General features: G+C 39.2%; 1 protein-coding gene across 1 annotated transcript in view; it reads left to right on the top strand.

Annotated features, from left to right (window-relative positions):
- The window catches only part of LOC148222823 (uncharacterized), a 500,146-nt gene that overhangs the window by 401,738 nt on the left and 79,572 nt on the right, over positions 1–18,836 (top strand). The window contains exon 11 of the mRNA XM_088169937.1: positions 2,100–2,243. The gene's annotated coding sequence lies outside the window, so the exon portion shown is untranslated. The remainder of the gene's footprint in view (positions 1–2,099; positions 2,244–18,836) is intronic.

Raw genomic sequence — 18,836 nt, 5'->3', positions numbered from 1 at the left:
ATGTGAGGGTTTCAAACCTCTCTATCTGTACAGAAAGTGTACTGTGGGCAATTACAGCCCACTAAGCCCATATAGGTACGAGCAGCATGGGGAGGCACAGACCACTCATCCAGGCATCATACTTCCTGAAATGTGTCAATGATTGTCCAGTAAAGACTATAGGTTAGCTGACAATTTGCAAAATTTGTTAACGTCAGTTATTTAAATGATTTCTCCAAAGCAGCTAAGGACATGGCTAGGGTCATTTGCAAGATACAGATTTCCTTTGGGGATATCGAAAAGAAAGGGAAGAGACAAAGTGACAAGAAAATTTATTTCTATCCTTTTTGCTATGTTTATGTTTGTTTGCAGGTTTGCTGGAAGTGCAAAGGGTTTTCTCAATGTCTTAAACACAAGTTTGTCTTTAGTAAACATACTATACTGTTGTGGGCCGTAATGTGGTCCAAAATCCTGTATATTAACATAAACATCTGTGTAGATCTTTGTAGAACCAGGTACATTTCTTTGGAGTTTCCTTCAACTGTTTAAAACGCATTGAATACATCATGCATCTCCATGGAAAACATCACATCCCTGAATTATTTACATCTATTTCCTAATGAGAAAATTGGACTTTCTTTTCTAACTATAGGCAGTAGCTTTCTGGTAGCATGCTCTTTCATCCAGTAAAGCATCTAGGTGCATTCTCTCTGGAGTACTTCATACCTGAACACTGAGTAAATGACAAATTAATGTGGCCTGTTGAATTGGTTTTGGTCTTACAAAACAAACAGGAGCCCCTATGATAGATAATTATTCCTCCATTCTGATTCCATCTTAGAAACTTTAAAAAATGTCCTGCAAGATTTTCCAAGAGAGAGCTTCCTTATTCATGGATATGCACTTCTTCAATAATGAACTTCCCTGTGGAGTCCAGATACTTATACTTCAAAGTACTTGATTTCAAAGCTGGATCAAGCAGCAGAAAAAAACATTTTATAATTGGCTAAAAATGGAAGCCCGTCCGTCTTTTTATAACGCTTTAAAAACATTTGTTTACAATGTTTCAAAATTTTTTTTGTATGTGAATAATCACAATATGAATTAATTTATCTCTTTTTCATAGATATTTCACTTTATGATTACATCCATTGTTATCCTTTTTCATTCTAGCTTTTGAAAACCCAGCAACAAATGGGTAGAGATTTTACTTTTCATTTAGTCTGTAGTCTCCAGTTCAAGGTATTAGCAAATGTTCAAATGTTCTCAGGTATGGTGAATTTGAAATTAATCCCTAGAGAATAATTTGTCTAATGGACTAAAAGCTGGTGGCAACGTATTGTTTGTTTTTCTGGTATGTGAATTTTGTTTAATTGATTTCCTAAATATTGAAAACTCAAATCCAGAGATTTGGGGAATCCTTTGACTTATGTGTAACAAATGAAATTAATTTCAGTCTTCTATAACAGAATCTCTCATAGAGCCACAGGATGTCCTATCTTAATAGGTAAGACAATAAAAATATAGAGTTCTAGCTGTTTTATTTTCTCTGATTCTAAGCACAAATTAACTTTATGGCCTGGATGCTAGATTTGCCTAACTTCTAGCAAACACGTGATATTGCAGGATCATAGCATGTGTTGGTAGAGAAATACAAATTATCTTACAAGGGAATTTGTTGATCTGTGTGGGTACATATCATCTCCCTTCAGTTCTCATCAGGACCACCATGGCCTTAATAGGAGAGGAGCTATATAGAAATCTGCCCTCTGTGATGGCAAGGATATAAACAAATGCAAAAATTTTCCTCATTTTAGCAGTAGAAGATGTATGAAAAATCTTAGCTGTGATTGTTTTGTCCAGACTCATTCTCTGTGCATATGTTTGTATCACGAATACCAAATTCCAAATGCAGCATAATGATAAAACAACCATTAGCTGCTAGGAGCTGCCAGCATCGTTTATTCAGAATTTCTGGCCATCCAGCCTCAGATGACCCAGCATTATCACATTCTGGAATTAGGAGCACTGGTTTTCTGATTTGCCTGTGCTGGATCTGAGTTTTCACATCATGTACTTTGCACAATAATACTACTTATAGATCTTTCATTTTTCTACAGAAATTAATTGCCTGTACCACAATGATTTATAGTCAGACTGAACATGATTATTAATTTTCCTGATGATTGTACCAGTGGGTGGCAACAAATCTACTCCTGATAGGACCAGCTTTGAAATGCTGTGAAAACTAAAATGTCCATAAGGTAATAACAACTAATTTTTACCTTAATCAACTAACACTTTAAAAGAATTTAATATAGGGCACTTGTGCCTTGTGGGGAAACTTGTTTGAAACCTACTGTAAGGTGCTGAGTTATTTATGAGTATAATTATACATTTGTTACTTGAATTTGTACTGGGAAATCAGGCTCTGAAATTAGACCAAAATACCATTAAAAATGAAGTCAGTGTTGTATATGTTAGAAACTCCAGCACTGAAGTAAATAGTATTTAACAGAGAAAAGAACAGCAGTTATCAGGAAATCTTTAACAGAAAAAGAACAGTGGTTGTTAGGGAATATTAAAGCTTGACAAAACCAGCTCATATTTTCAGGCTTGTTTCTGCTTAGTGATGCCTTTGAGCTAGAGTAAGATCACTGCAATGTTTCTCTCAGCTCCCTGATGATGGGGAGGAAGTGTGCACACAGCTTTTCTTCTGGACTGGTATCTTTCTGCATGGCGTGGGCTGCCTTCCCTTTCCACAATGGTCCCTAGCTTTGCTGAGCTGTACCATTGGACAGACCTTTAGCCCATCTCCCTGACAGCTGATTTGCTGATTTGTGCTCTGACTTTGGCAAAGTCACTTCATGTTTCTGGGCCAGAGTGTCTTCGTCTGGGTAACGTTTCTTCTTCCCCTGGTTCATCACTTTGATGTAAGGATGAAAAGTGCTGCCTAAGAGACAAGTGGTGACAGGATTGATGACAGAGTTGTGAATTTTGCTTGTAGAAATTCATGCACATTGTGCACATGGGCTGTTTATTTCTTCCAGTTTAGGACAAATAATCTGTGCAAAACACCATCCAGCCTGCAGGGATTTGCAAGGCCTTGCAGTTGGAGTACTGTCTACACAGCACTTCATAGTGAAAATTTACCTGTTGTTCCTCTTAGGAAATACAGGCACACAGAGCTTGGTTGAGCTTTGGCTTCAGCTTCTCTCTGGGAGAGCTTGAAGAATCACAGGGCATATATGACACAGTGTGATCAAATGCCAGAAATATTTTGTTCTTTTTTTCTTCCCGTGATTAGTGGCATTATGCAGTTATGCAAATAATCTGTTATTTATATCTAGACACATTATGCAGTTATGCAAATATTCCATAAATAATTAATATTTCCCACAGTTATTTGGGGGGAAATATTCACCCAAAGCATGTAACATCAGCTGTTTAATATGCCGTGTGTATAGTACACACTTCTAGTTGTGTCATACCTCAGGTACCCAGCTCAGTGAGGTTCCCAAACTCCAGCGCACAGACCAGTAGCAGCCTTCAGATTCCAGCAGGGCCATGGCCAGTCCCATAGAGTAGACTATTGTCATGCACTAGTTTAGCTCCTCGTCTGCCTTCTTTCCATCTGCTTTGTTTTGATGTAAGCCATGTCAGAAGGCACTGCAATCCTGGTGCTTGCTGAAGAACACCAGGTAGGTGGTGAGCTCGAAGAGAATGATTTGTATTTACTGCTTCTAAACACTTTGCTGAACTGCAGCTCAGAGCACAGCACAGGCCTGAGAGCTAAGCTGTCCATGTAGAGGAGAGACCTAGGTGTTTTCAGAGCACCTAAGTTAGAAGACTAGGTCTTAGAAGGGTGGAGAACATTCAGTATCTTTTTCTTCTGCACTAGGCTTATAGGTGTGCCTAGCTGGACTGGGTGACAGGAAGGTACTGAGTCATCTTTAGTCACATAGTGATATGATGGGGACATACAGAGAAGATTTGGAGGGATTTAATTGACTGGCTTCTGCCTTAGAAGCTTTTGATATAGATCATTCAGGTGATTGAGTATTTGCTTGACTTTAACTGAACCAAAATGCTGCTGTCAAAGCTCAGAGGAAATCACAATTAAATGATGAAATGTCTATTTCCTGAATAAAATAAGTAAGAGGAAAAAAGAGAAGAGAAAAAAGAGAAGAGAAGAGAAGAGAAGAGAAGAGAAGAGAAGAGAAGAGAAGAGAAGAGAAGAGAAGAATAAAGTCCTTACTGATAATTCTGTTTGGTTTTATATTTTTAAAAACATTCTGAAAATTGTTACACAATGACAGAAAATCCCACCATTTCTTTAAAATCCAATTCTTTCCTTTAGAACCTGGAATATATAAGCAAATAACAGAGAGAAAGCAAGTACAGCAGTAGGAAAAGTACAAAAAGTGAAAAGGAAGTAGTGATGAGATAAATGAGAACACTACACAAAGGAAAAAGAAATGGCAATAGAAAGGAGTCTGTGTGAGAAAGCGAGGGAAAGAAGAAGATTAAGAGAGAAAGAGAGGAAAAGAAGAAGAATAAGAGAAGCAGAACAAAATAAAGAGCCCAGAATAAAACCATAGGTCATGGCAAGTCAAGGAGAAGACTGTAGTAAAGGGTGGAAAAAGCATGATCAGCAAAATAAATGAGCAGGAACCAGTGTTTTGAAACAAGGCAATTGTGACTGGAAAACACCTGAAGAATGGAACACGATGCCAAAACATCTGGGGAGAAAAAAACTGAACAACAAAGAGAGTGGAAAATGGAATATATATGTGTTTTATGATGCATAAGATTGTGTTTAGATATAGAATGATTTTGGTGTTCATGAATGGGCCACTTTTTCATCTGGATTAATATTGGCCAAAGTCCTGTGTTGCCCATATCACTCTTTGGCTGTATTGCCTTTAAAAACAGAACTGATTTCTTGGCTTAGTTAAAGTCAACGAAAGCTTTACCATTTATGGTAAATTTATGCATCTACCCAGCAGCCCTCTTCTCTTATTCCTCCTCCTTCACCACTCCTTCATACTTGAGTACTGAAGTAGATGAATAGGCACCATAAAGAGTCAGACTCAGACAAGTTTCACATAAAATCCAGCTTCCTAATGTTCACAAAAGGTTATCTATTCCGACTCTGCCTATCTCCTGCTATCTAATGCAGAGTGAGCACTGTTTACATTTCTCATATATTTTCCAATCTGCATAAGTCACAGTACAGATTAATAGCTCAACAAAAGTTTGACCTTCTATTCATTTTGTGTTAAGCCCTCTGTCTGAAGGGACACTCTGTATTTAGTGGAGCCAAAATTCTTTTCCCATCATTTCCCAGTGAGAAAAGCATAATCTGTATGCAACCCACAGGCTTCCCCTGTATCTCATCTATACATTAAGAGCAAAGATGGCATGGACCCCTGAGTTTGGCCCAGACTCCTCATAAAGTTCTATGGGATACATGCAGTTGAGAAAATCTTGACTGATTTATGTTTCTGAGAGAAATCCACATGCAATTCACTTGTTATGATAACTAAAAATAAAAATACACAAATTTTCTGACTTAACTTTGAATTTTGGGATGGATTCAAAACTCAAAGTAATGCCACGGAACTATGAAGGGGAATGAAGTCCATGTGACCAGTAGAATGCAGTATTTATTGCATTCTAATTGCATTCTGTCCCAACCACAGCTCTCCCACCAGGAGGAGGAGGAGGTGGAGTGTACACTTTATGCTCTGCTCTGATTTGTGCTTTCAAGTTGGTTTCACATAGGCAGATCAACACTGTGTGAGTGCCCCCATGCAGACAGGGGCCACTGGTCACAGGGCATGTGAGCCACAGCTTTAAGCTCCCTCAGGACCTGTTCTTTGGGGAAGATGCCCATGGCTGCAGCAGCCTGGCTTTACACCCTGTGAAGGAGATGCCTGTGACTTGTTAAACAACTTCCACCACGTCAGAGCTAGGAATGCTGTGAGGAGATGGAGGACACCAAGCACATAGTTCCTGCAGTGTGGGATGCTGACAGCCTAGCCTGAAGCTATCCAGTTGGTTTTTAATTACAACTCTAATATTTCTTGCCATGTAAACAATAGGCAATATCTTGGGGAGAAGAGAGTATGAGAAGAAGCAAATTATTGTGTGTGGGTGATGGAAAGTTGGAGAATGTTAAGTATAGCAGGGACTGCTAAGCACAGCTGCAGGCATTGAAAACAACATGTTCTCTCCTAGTTAGGCTTGTAAAATACAAGGGAGTGGTCTGTATGCGCCACTGGGGCAAAAGTCCTCATCTCTTGTAGCTAAACATGCCTCTAATATCCATCAGAGTCCTTGGGACATTTAAAGCAAACTTGTGTTCTGGTCTGAAAAGTCCAAGACTAAGTGAGGTGGGACAGAAAGGCTTTCCAGATGTTCTGGCAAGATGGTGTCTGGTTTTTCCAGGGAATGGGAAGAGTGGTCAGTCCTCAGGAGCAGTCTATGGTCAAGAAGAAAGGTTTTCCCTAAAGGGGACCAGCTCTTGGCTGCTGGCTGGGCTAGATGTTGCCTTTCTTGGACCTAACTCATTTGGGCTGAAAGTGGAGGGATTTCCCTGAAGTTCATGGAAGCTATACCGGTCTTTTACTGAGTGAACCAGAGTTTTCTAAGCTGTAGTTGTTGATTTGTACTTTTTCATCACTAAGAATTAAATTTTTGACAATTGGGGTTTGTAATTTGTAATTTGGCTTTTGCTTGGTTTGGCTTTTTATGCTCTGGTAGGAAGACTTAATTGTAATACTGTTGAATTTTGTCATTACTTTAAAAATAAAAGTCATACAAAGTAGTTACTGATTTAGCATCATAGGAGAAAGAAAAACCGTGCTGGGTAAGAGCTGAATTAATCTGGAAGTTCTCTGCTATGTTTTCTGCTCATTTCCCTTTTCCTTGTACTCTTTGTTACGGATCTGATTTCTAGAACAGCAGAGATTTCCTTGAAATGAAAATGTTTAAAGGAATCCACTAACCATTGTCCTTGTTAGTTGGAAATGAATGCTTATTGATCAGAAATATTGATCTAGCACTTTAGATTAAAACAATACTTTTGGTAGTGCAGTCAAAAGAGTTTAAAGACTAAAGTAAAAATGTAACTTCCAGTGGCTACCAAGTGATCGATCGTAACTGATACCATACCGAGGAACATAAGTTTACTGTGACATCTCTTATCTGCACTGAGGAGTTTGCCCTCATTGCTTTGTGCCTTATGTATAAATGATTGATGTCAGCTTTAATATTTTTTAGAAACAACTTTCATTGTCTCCCGTGCATTTGCAGTACTGAAAATTGCTTATATTAAAGAATTTCTCAGCCAGAATGTAGTCATTAAAATAAGAACAGTTTTCAATAGCTCCAGCCTATGTCAGCTATACATTCATATAGCACAACCCAGAAATAAACAGCCTTAAGTGGATTCAATAAGCCAAATTTTCTCCTCAGTTCCACCTTTATGCTCTCACTCACTTCAGCAGAGGTGAGTAGGTGTGACCAGTCACTGAGCCTGTGTCATATCCCTTCTACCAGATGAAATACTTACTAGTGGAAAAAAAGGTCAGAAACATTATAAACAAACTCTGGAATATGATGAAGATTGGACACAACAGTTCTACTGTTACTATTACAGGAAAAGAAAAAAAAAATATTATCTGGATAACATAAGGAGCCTGGGAGCCTGTTGCCCATCAGAATTTATTGGGGACTTGATGCAAAAGTAGACAAATGAGGTTGTTAAGTGACGCTTTAACTGGAGGCCATAAGAGTTTGTGCAGCTGTGTGTCATGCCTGCCTCTAAAAGGCAATGTGAAATGCTCTGAACTAAAAAATCCTTGTGCCTGGCTTTCAAAGCAGCAGTCCTGCGGCTGTTAAGAAAAAATATGTGCCTGCTGGGACTGATAATAGCTGATCATCATCACCTATCCCACTGCAATGCTTCTCAGTACACTTTATTTTTTGAGCAAACAGAGCATGTATATTTTACTTTTGCATTAGGCTAGATTACAAGCAATAGCACACTTACATAATAGTGTAGCAATTTTTTTACTGCATGCATTTGTGTCTGCTAACTCACAATCAATGCCCAATATCAGTATGTCTGTATAGAAAAATACAAATATTGAATGAATTAATTCACTTCCTTCTCATTGTAAGTTAAATGTATCTTTCAATACTGATATGTCTTGCTAATACCAGTAATAGAGGCAGAGACTCAATGTTTCTCTTTAGACATGACAAACTAGAAGGGAATTGAATTCAGTACATGATGAGAACCTCAGTATTTTCTCTGGAAAGAAAGTGGGTTTGTATGTGAGTCTTGAGGCCCAAAGAACCCTAGGGCAAAATTAACTTAAAAATGGAAACTTGTTCATCTTCAGACCACTAAACCAATGTATTACTTCCCTGCCTCTGTTCCTAAGCAGAAGCCATTCTCGTATATTGCTCTGTTATTTTTTGAACTTTGCAGTGGCCAAGAGAAGGCCCACAGAGGGTAGAGGAGCAATTCCCAGATCTCTACTAGAGCAAACTGCATTTAGAAAAGTCCTACAGCTTGTGACAGTGGAAGCAACCCTGGGTTTCCAAGTTATGAACAGGGGAAAAATTTAACCCACTGAGTTTTATTCTTCACCCCAGTCATTTCCCAATGGAGTTGTATCATCAAGATAGCAATATAAAAGCAATAGAGAAGCAAATTCTTCAGATTTTGCAATATTTGCAAAGATGTGACTTACCAGTAAATATCTGGTAAAGAGTGATTTTCCAGCTGTTCAGACAGCACTGCTAATTCATATATTCCCCATGTCTTGATTTTCATTTTAAGCCACCATTCCAGGCATTAATGTGTTAATTGTCAGGGTTGTATAAATTTTAGTAAAGCAGTATTATTTTTGCATGGCAACTATTAAAAATATTTTCCTCTTAATTTCACAAGGGATGCTGAGACTTTCAGAGTTTTTCCCTCTTGCAGAAGGGAATAATTTAGATTTTCTTCCATCCCTGTCAGAAGTTGAACAGACGAACAAAACAGATTCTTCAGAGACAATTTTACACAGAGTTACATCCATCCAATTCAATTATAAATTAAATTGACTAACGAACCATAGCTCATTATGGGAATCAATTACTCAGAACTGTCTTTGGACCAAAAATGTGGAAAATAAAAAATAATGGTCATACTTCAATATACCAGATTGTCAGTGTTTGAAAGCTCTGTTTTTCTCTAGCTTGGCATAGACCATCGCCAAAAAGAACTGATAATCATTTGTTTTACTGCTTGTAGAGATGTTCCTGCTTTATAAAGACTAGTTAATTCTTGAGTTTGATCTCTTTGGGACTAGCACCTCAGGCTTTTTTGAGTCGACAGGCCAACCCTGAAGTAATGTCATCACATGGGGATCTTTCAGATCAACTTATGCAAATGTGTTATTAAAAGAAGCCACACTTTAGCCTCTGGTGCAATCCAAACAATAGTAGTGGAAAATGCTGTGAGGTAGCATTGGAGGCATTTTCTTAATAAAATCATTCTTGTGACATAGTCGTAGTTGGCACACCCCTCTGGAGTGTTTTAGCTGAAATGTGTAGTAAAAGGGAAAGTAATAAGAGAAATGAATCCTGATAATTTAAGAGTGGTGTGAAATAAAGATGAAGGATTATTTAAAGTCCCTAAATAAAGCCCTTAGTACAGAGGCACAAAGCATCCAGAATAGCTGTTTAGTATAGCTGGTAGAATCATTTGGATAAAATATGTGGGCCTGGGCAGTGTCAAGAGCATCCACACAAGTGTATGGTAGGTCACTGCACCAGCACACAAGGATAGATCCAGCACTCCTCCAAAGTATCAGCCTGCTGGGAAGCAAGGAGAGCAGAGCTCCTGGGAGGCTTTGCCACTTCTTCTGCCATAGCTTCCCGTTGGCTGGTACACGGACAAATGCTAGTTTTACTTTTTACAGTTCATGTGTCAGGCAATTAAGCATTTTCCTGATGTAACTCAATGTGTATAATTCAGCAGGATTAAACCAAAGTTTTTCACTGGTGTTTAGGTGTTATGAAATTTTGCAAATGAGATAATCCTAATCTCTGTGAAGTATGCTTCATTGCTTGGTTATTTAAAGAGCATTTCCAACCAGCATGTTATATCAAATCTTGTTGCATCTTCTCCCTTCCCTCCCGCAGGCAGGGCAGGAGCGCTGCCTCTCTCATTAGGGCTGGCTCTGCTCTCTCAGAAGCAGATTTCATGAATGGGAGCGGGTGTGATGGAAGGCAGGCTGCAAGTCAGGCAGCTCATCTTACCCTGAGTTTGCTTTAGACCAAACGGTTCAAAATGAGGCTTATTTAGGAAGTCTAATAGTTAGGTTAATGACCTGTGCCTTACTTGCCATCATTACTTCTTATAATCCATCAGAATTTTTAAAGCGTCTTTCTAATATGCATCAAACATTGAATATTATTGAATTGCAGAAATGTTTTAGGAACATATTAGGGACGTGCTCACTTGAATACCAGTGCTATCAGATGGCCAAGACTTTTCCCCCAAGTAATTTCTTTTTCCAGCCCTACCCTTTTTGCACTGATCGGCAGAGCTTTAAGCTGAAATAAGATGGGCATTGCAGCACGACCGTTACTTAGCAAAGTCTGCCACCGGTTTAATTTGACCCAATTAGAAGAGCCAATCTTCCTTAGTTCAGACCTATATTAAAAGATATCACATTCAAAGGCTGGACATTAATTAGGGGTGTCCGGCGGAGCGCTGCCCTCAGCTGTCGCCGGCCATGGCGGCCGCCCGGCCCACCTGTTGCAGGCAGAGGAGCTCAGCGGTGGCGGCGGCTCCTGCACGAGGCCTCTGACTGGCCCGTGGGGAATTTGCACTAATTAGAATTAGTTGTCCCTCCGCAGCCCGGCCCCTGACACAAATTGCATTCTGCAGCTTTTTGTTCCGCTTGAGTTCACAGACAAAATAGCCCATGCCATGTTTGAAATGAAGCAAGGCAATATGAAAGGGTTTTATGTAAGTGGTTAATATACTTTAACATTTTAACTAATATCTTTGGTGTTAGTTTCTCGAAAGGAAATGTGTTTGCTTTCTTCTTCTTTTTCTTTATAATTGTTTATGATCACACTGTGCGTAATTTTAATACAAGCTTGTCCAGGTGTCATTAAATCATTGTTGGGCTTGACTGCATGTGTAAGGAAACAAGTGACCTTTAAAGATGATAGTTTTTAGTGGAAGCCATGGTAATGGGGAGCTGCAGAAGTACACACACTGCACTGGCAAGGAAAAAAAGACCTTTCACACTTACCAAGAGAATAACTTTATTGAATCATACGACCAATAAAGAGAAATTGTTTTAAAAAATGTGAAAAGGGCAAGTAAAGAAGGTAAAGGGAGCAGTGTACTGATGAAAATACAGAGACAGATAGGTTGACTGCAAAAGTTGGAAAGTTTCACTCACAAGGCACTGGTGGAAATGAGAAATCCTCCTCATGACAGAGGCTGACTGCATTAGAGCAGCTCAGCTGCCTAGTGGCATATCTGGCACCCCAGAGTCAGTGCTGGCACCTCAAGGCACCTGCCTGCAGAGGTGGTGCCTCTCATCAAACACTGTGCCTGACTGAGACTGGAACTGAGACTGGAACGAAAAGGGTGATTAAGTATCCCTGCAGGAATTCAAAGGAAGTCACAAGAACTTCTCCATAGAGGTAGAAAATCACAAGCACCCTAAAAACTCTCTTGATTGTTGCTGAGTGATGAATCAGGCATCCACATCTGCCAGCCCTGGGAATGGTGGAACATGCAGGTCAGACTGCCAGGGCATCTGTATCTTGATATTGTTGGTATTTAGGTTTCAGAAATGCAATCGAGGCCTGCAATATTCTCTTTGGTGTCCAAGAAAAAAAGGGAAGAGTAAAGCAAAAATGCCATTGAGTTTGCAGAGCTGGTAGAATTAGAGCAAGTGTAACCCTCATGATTATTGTCTGGTCCAGGCTGCATTCCATCTGCCTTGTCTGTACAGTGGTATTTTGTGGCTCCTCTATTGGTGGCAATCATGTTTTTTGGAAAAAATGGTAAAATGCACAGAAAGGCTTTACAGATGTTGAGGAACTGATGTACATGAGCGTTATTTATCAGCCCATTGATGATCCCAAATATTTTACTTAATGGAATTTCTTTAAACTTCTCCTCATTTGTATTTTCCCCTTGCAAAAGGATATCCCAAGTGCCAGTGATGGTTTCAACCTAAGTAAATTATCAATAATCATTGGTATATAAGTATATTAAGGTATGAGGGTTTTGATTGCTAATTGCTGGCCTGATCCTGTTCTAATTAACATCAATGGTAGATTTCTGCTGGCTGTAACAGAAGTAGAGTAACTAAGAAATAGGCCTTTCCCTCTGTATCTATTAATGATAGATCTCTGAAACTATAATTTTTCTCCAAACTTTTTCATTATTTCAATTTTATTTCCCATCTAGTATTTATTGGCATTACATTCCACATCCTGTTAATGCATCTAGATTCATTCATTAAGCTCTTGCTTAGTTATGATGGTGATATTTTGCCAACCCCATGCATTCAAAACCCATGATTGAGAAACACTAAAAATTATGAAGCTATGCTAAATCATGAGGTTTTGTAGCAAGTGCATTTTGGCTCTTCTTATCTCTTTAATGATTGTATACAATGTGTATACAATCAGTATACACAGTGTGCCTGTATTCTGTGATTTTTCTAAAACTTTCCTCCATAATAAGGGCCAAAATACCATTTTTTTTTTGCTAATACCTGAATTTGTTATCTTGCCATGTGACTCTAGAAGCTCACCAAGTATTATAAGCTACATCAATACTTCAGTAAAATCTAACTCCTTCGTCTTTTTTTGGTTACTTGTATGTTTCATGCTCTGGTCTTTTTGTTTCTAGCTCTGAAGTCAAGCAAGCACACCCAGTATAAATAGCTCTACATATGAACACCACATTCACTTTCATGTGGGTTTGCCTAATTTTGAAATCCAGTTCCTGTAAGACCATACTGCAAAAAAGCTGTGGCACAGTGATGAACTTTCTATTTCATTTTTGAAGATCTACTCAACTGTAATTTTAAACCAGGGAGAAAAGCTGTCTTTTAAGAAAGAATCTATTTCTCTGTTTACTGATCCTTGTCCCATGGATATTACTGTATCGTCAATGAGTAAAAATAGATATGGTATTTGGAATTTTATGCCACTTCAGCCTGACACCCCTTTGTAATCTCTTGTCAAGGAGATTAGACTGGAGTAGATGCCTGTGTACTGAGTAAATTACTTTTACTACAAGCAAACTAGGAGGTTAACTGAATGCTCAGTGTTGGCACCAACAGCTGACCATGTTAGTCATTGCCACTCAGAAAACACAACTGTGTTACTCCACTACAGCAGTGGTGCCAACTCAGTTAACTCTGTCACTGCCATTCCACAAAGGAGATGTGCTGGACAAAACCTTTCAGTGGTCCAGATTTCCTCACCCATTCTGTCATTTCAAAATATGATAGTGACACCTCAGAGGTTTATTTACTGACAAGAAACAAAGAATTTTACTCTGGAGCAATCACACTCTGCAAGAGCAAATCACAGAGGCAGTTGGTGAGCATGCTAGGCTCAGATGAGGTTTGGCCCCTTTTATTCCCTGCTCTCTCCTTTTCCTAGTGGAAGATGCAACCCACAGAAAATACAGGCCCATCTTAATGAAAGCAATTTTTCTATTAGTGTCACATGTCTTCTTTGCTGTTTGATAGACCTTGTCCCAACAAGAGAAGCTCAGTTTTTCTTGGGCAATGCACTGTACTAAAAGCTCTATCAGTCCTCCCCAGAGGCTGAGCTCTGCTGGGCCAGAAGAAGGAATTGCAGTGCTGAAGCAGCTGGCTCAAAAAGTATTTTAGTTAAGAATAGAAGTTGCTAAATGAAGCACGGAGCAGATGGTCTGATTCTAGCTTTAAAAGCATATGAAGAGCTCCCACTTGAATACCTGTGTTTTCAAAGACTTCTGGACACAACCATCTCTTGTTTCTAAGTCGCTTATTTGGGATATGGTAAAATTAAGAGTTCTGAGTCTCAGAATGCGACCAGTATATCTGTGCTGCCTCTGTGTATTTTCCCTCTCCTCATCACAGAGGTGAGAGAGAAAGGGGATAATTTTCAATGGGCAAAACAAATTGTAGAATTTCATGGGTCACATTTTAGTCCATTTGTCCCCCATTGGCTGCCTCTGGGTAACTACTACTATAAACCATTCAGATTTTCTCTTTTTCCTTTTCCCCCCACATCTTATAATGTTATCTAGTCATCCAAAGAAACTTACACAGGAGAGGAAAGAAAAAAGAATCTTGAATTTCATCAAATACAGTTTTTGTTAGCTCCAGTATAGCTAATCTTTGTGTGACCTCAGTAGCCTGGTTTTCAATTTTTTTAATGAAAAGTTGTCTGTTGCAAAACATACAGATAAAAGGAGAAAAAAAAATTTTTTTGTCAAAATTTTATGAATATGTAATTCATAATAGGTAACAGCAATTTAAGGAAATACTTTTCCACTACTGACACCGCTGTAAAAATAAATATGGGGAGGATAATTATAGTAATTAACAAAATAGTTAATTACACTTTTTCATAAGATAAGGTTGTTTGATTCCTGATTAGGAGTAGATCAATAACCAAATACCTCTCTGTACATATCTGATTATTACTACAGGGCTGAAGTCATGAATCAATTTTCCAAACTGTACAAAGGAATGGGAAAATATTATCTCAGCAGCCAGCTGTTCTGCAAGTCACATCCTTGAATGTGCATCTTCACACATAGCTCTGAGGTCTTACACTGTATTCTGCTCAACAGGACTTGGCATACTGCTGCACCTAGGATACTTTTGAGGGGGATCAGGGATGTTAAAAAGCATGAGCATTTTTAATGGAAAGTAATACTCTCATAGAGTGGGAAATTGTAGCAAACCTGGGCAGGTCAGACCTCTGTAACATAGAAGGAAATACATCCCTGTATGAATGGGTGACTACAAATGAGATTCAGATAAGTATGAGATGATAGGGTGTCAACCACACTTTTATAAGTGGTCATGAAAGTCCATATTCTTTGAGGACTACTACCCCAGATGGACATGTGTATGTGTTTTCCTTCTTGGCCTTCTGCAATATATGTCTGAAAGGAAGTATCGAACATGGGAAAGCGTCCCAGGAAAAGTTTGCATACACAAAGAAATTTATTTTTCCAACTTCTGTACCACTATTCAGAAATGCAGCTCATATCCAAGCAATTGGTGTACTTTCTTATTTTTTGCAGGCCAAAAAGGCTAAAAGTAAAGATGAAAGGGAAATGTTGTGATTGTGTTACTTGACAAGAAGTTGATGTAATCTGGTGCGTTGCAAACCGCTTCCACCCTCTTCTATCAGCCTGTCCTCTGCATTCCACAGTTCCTGACAAGAAGAGGCAGTCAGTCTTTTGCCTTGATTTTATCAATGATCATAAAGAACATGATCTAGCAAATCATGTAATCTTTTGTATAGGAATCGACTCTCTTAGCCAAATAATTCTGCCTTTTCCATATCTCAGTAGAAAATAGACTGAAGAAATACAATTTCTCAAGGGCAAAATGCAGACTTCTGAAAGCACCTCAGTGACTCTGGGGTTTGAATTCCTTTGAAAACAAAAGATATTTATGTTCCTAATACTCTTACTTTTGAGACTTTAAATTTCTAAGTCATATGAGTGCTTTTGAAATGGATACTGCCATACGCCCAATTCTACTGATGCAACCCATACAGACTCTACCTGATTAAAAATTGGTTCCAGTAAATTGAATTTTAAACGTGTCATTTTTACATTTGCTGACATTCTTGGGTCCACTACTGGTTGTATGTCATTGGCGTTCCGGGCAACTGCCAGGAAATAGCCTGTAAATTGCACAGGACAGCTGGGGAAGAGTGGTGACCCTCACCATTCCTCACTCTGCCCAAACCCAGTGGCTGATGTAGTGCAGTGCTGGGAGTGTGATTGTAGCACAACCAGAAGTCAATGTATGGCATGACGAACTTCAGGAGGGCAAAAGAATATTCACACAGTCTGTGCAGAGCACCTCAGCTATGTGGTACAGTACAGGAACTGATGGGTTCACTACAGGTTTTATGGAGAAGGAGGCAATTATTCCTCTTGTCCCCTCTTTAGACATTTTCCATCCTCAATGCATTCTACTTCCTCAAAGCACAGTTCTCTCAGTGGCCATGTTCCTTACTGTGATCTAATCTGAGGCTTCAACCAAGTCACCCAACCAGCAGGCAGCTGTCAAAAGGGTTTGTGCTCCCTCCCTCCCGCCTCCCGTGGGTGCTGCAGCTCCCGTGGCTCACAGCTGAGACACCTCCTGCTGGAAACCAGTGCAGCCCAAAGGAAAGATTTCTTTCCAGCCCAGGTCAGTTCCCTGATCATGGTAAGGCGAGCACTCGGGCCAGCATCACCGAGACAGCGAGGAGGGGACATAGAGCCAGGATTATGGGGGAGGACAGGACTGCCTCAGGTTTATACTGATTGATGGTCTCTCCCCAGCCGAGCTGCATTCTCTTCTAACACCTCAAGGGCTGATAATATATTTCCATACTTTCCAAAACTTCAATTTTTGGGGAAAGCCGCTGTTAACACAAATTTTTGCTAATTTAATGCAGACTGAGCATGTAGGTATAGAAGCATTGTGGGTGGAAACATATTTGGGATAAGAGGAACAAAAAATATGTTTACATAGGCAAGATGCATATGTGCCTGGATAGTCCCAAGTCAATTTAAATGCTTTCTTTTGAAATAAGTAGCAGAAACATTGAATTAAGTGTGAAGTTTGAGATGGACTTCAGTGGGAAATGTATCTCAGCAACTGATCTTGTAGAACAATAGGCAGTAGTCAAAGTCGGGATTCTTTTAATGCAGTTCTGCAGCCACAGAATTTACCACATAATCCACCAACTCCTATAAAATGGACGGATAAGCAGGCTTTTATTTTTATTAAGTAAAATTTAGTTTGTAATCTGCCTGATTTTCACATATAGACTTCAAAACTGAAGAAGTTTTCTAAATAAGTAAATAATGTACAAAAACAATACACATTTGTGGAGCATTAATCCTGAAGTCTAATAGGAGTAATGCAGAGCCACTCAATGGGGACTATAGTTTGGCAGTATGCTTAGCCTTCATTATCAGAGATTTTCAGCTGTAGATATCAGAGTGAGAAGACAAAGGGTGACAGATGCTTGTTGTCAGAGTTTGCTGGTTTTCAGATGCCCTCTGTTGTTGCTGACACATCAGGGAAGGAAGGTGTATCCATTCTCCATTCCAGAATTTTCAACTGTTTCTCATGCTATACTGAGTTTCTAAAAACCCAGCATATTTCCAGCAAGATATCTGGCTTGTCCAATGTAGGTATGATAAATTGAAAAAGTTAAAAAAAAAAGTGACAAGTTTCTAACCAGGGATATTATGTGGTCATCCCAAACTATGAACCTCACAAAGCCGGAATTCTGCAACTGCCTTTAGGCCCAGCAGAGCATAGGGGACCTTATTAACAGCACTGTGATGCTATTGCAGCATGCAGCAGGGCTTAAATGGTAAACAGAGAACAAGTAGAACTTCCTTTCCCCTTCTGTCCTCTCCCCAGATGTACGGTGTTAGGTTACTTAATTAATTTTAACAAGGGAATGACATTCCCCCTCCATTTGTGCCTCGTCTTGAAAGGATGCAATGTACAAATATCAGTTTCAGCACACGATTCCCTCTCCAAAAAGAATGCTGGGCCAGATCCTGCCAAAATGAGTAGCAAAATCTCTTCTCAGAAAAAAAACCTGGAAAAAAATAACACATTTCCTGAGAACTCTTATTAATCTATGAGGTACTCAATGTCTGCAAAGTTGTTCTTAGAAACTGAGATCTGGGCACCTTTGCTTGGAGGTACTTATTTATATCTTTGTATGCCTCTGCATGCAATAAAAGCCAGCATAAAAATCATATAATTAGAGCAGCTTCTAATTGGAATGACAAGAATTAGGAGACGTGGATAACAGCCAAAGTAAAAACACATAGGGACAAAAGCAAACTGTTCTGTAGAACACCACAAAAAGAATGCAAGTGCTGGAGTAAACTCTTATGCTGAAGTGGCTACTTAAAACGGATGGCTAAACAAAGGACAATTGAGGTGGGTAAATGAAAGGAGACCTTGCAAGCTACAACACACCAAAATAAAAAATCCTCTTCAAACTGTACTGCCTTTCAGGGAGGGTGAGGGGGCTGATAAGTTTATTTACACTTTTAAAAAGCACTGCCAATCCCAATTTATCAGTTACTGTCTTGTGACAATTTATTCATTGTTCACTGTTAGAAGCTAGAAGTTACATAGGAAGCATGATTGGTGATAGCTTCTCTATTTCAATATGGTATAATAGAGATAACAGAGTGCCCAAAAGCTCTACAGCCGCCTTTTTGTCTGCTTTGTCTCTTTTCATTACTCTATCAGAATCTTCATTTAATATAATCCAAAAAAGCAAGGTAATTGCTTCACTTATCAGTTATCATCGCACTCGCATACTTATCATGTCAAAATTATTTATGTGGATGGCCAGGTTGATCTTGCTGCATTTAGAAGCTTAAAATTTGAATAACTGTTCTGCCAGTTAGGTTATCAAAATTGCAGCATAAACAATGAGTTTCTTCATTCTGTACCTTCGAGGGAGAATAGGAAGCATCTCATTGCAGGACTAGTTTACCCGTGGCTGAACACTGCTCCAGGGAGACTTACAGCAATTCTGTA

The sequence above is a fragment of the Sturnus vulgaris genome, chromosome 9, assembly GCF_052056855.1.
Source record: "Sturnus vulgaris isolate bStuVul1 chromosome 9, bStuVul1.hap1, whole genome shotgun sequence".
NCBI classification, from domain to species: Eukaryota; Metazoa; Chordata; class Aves; order Passeriformes; family Sturnidae; genus Sturnus; species Sturnus vulgaris.
This window is presented reverse-complemented; position numbering and strand designations above follow the sequence as displayed.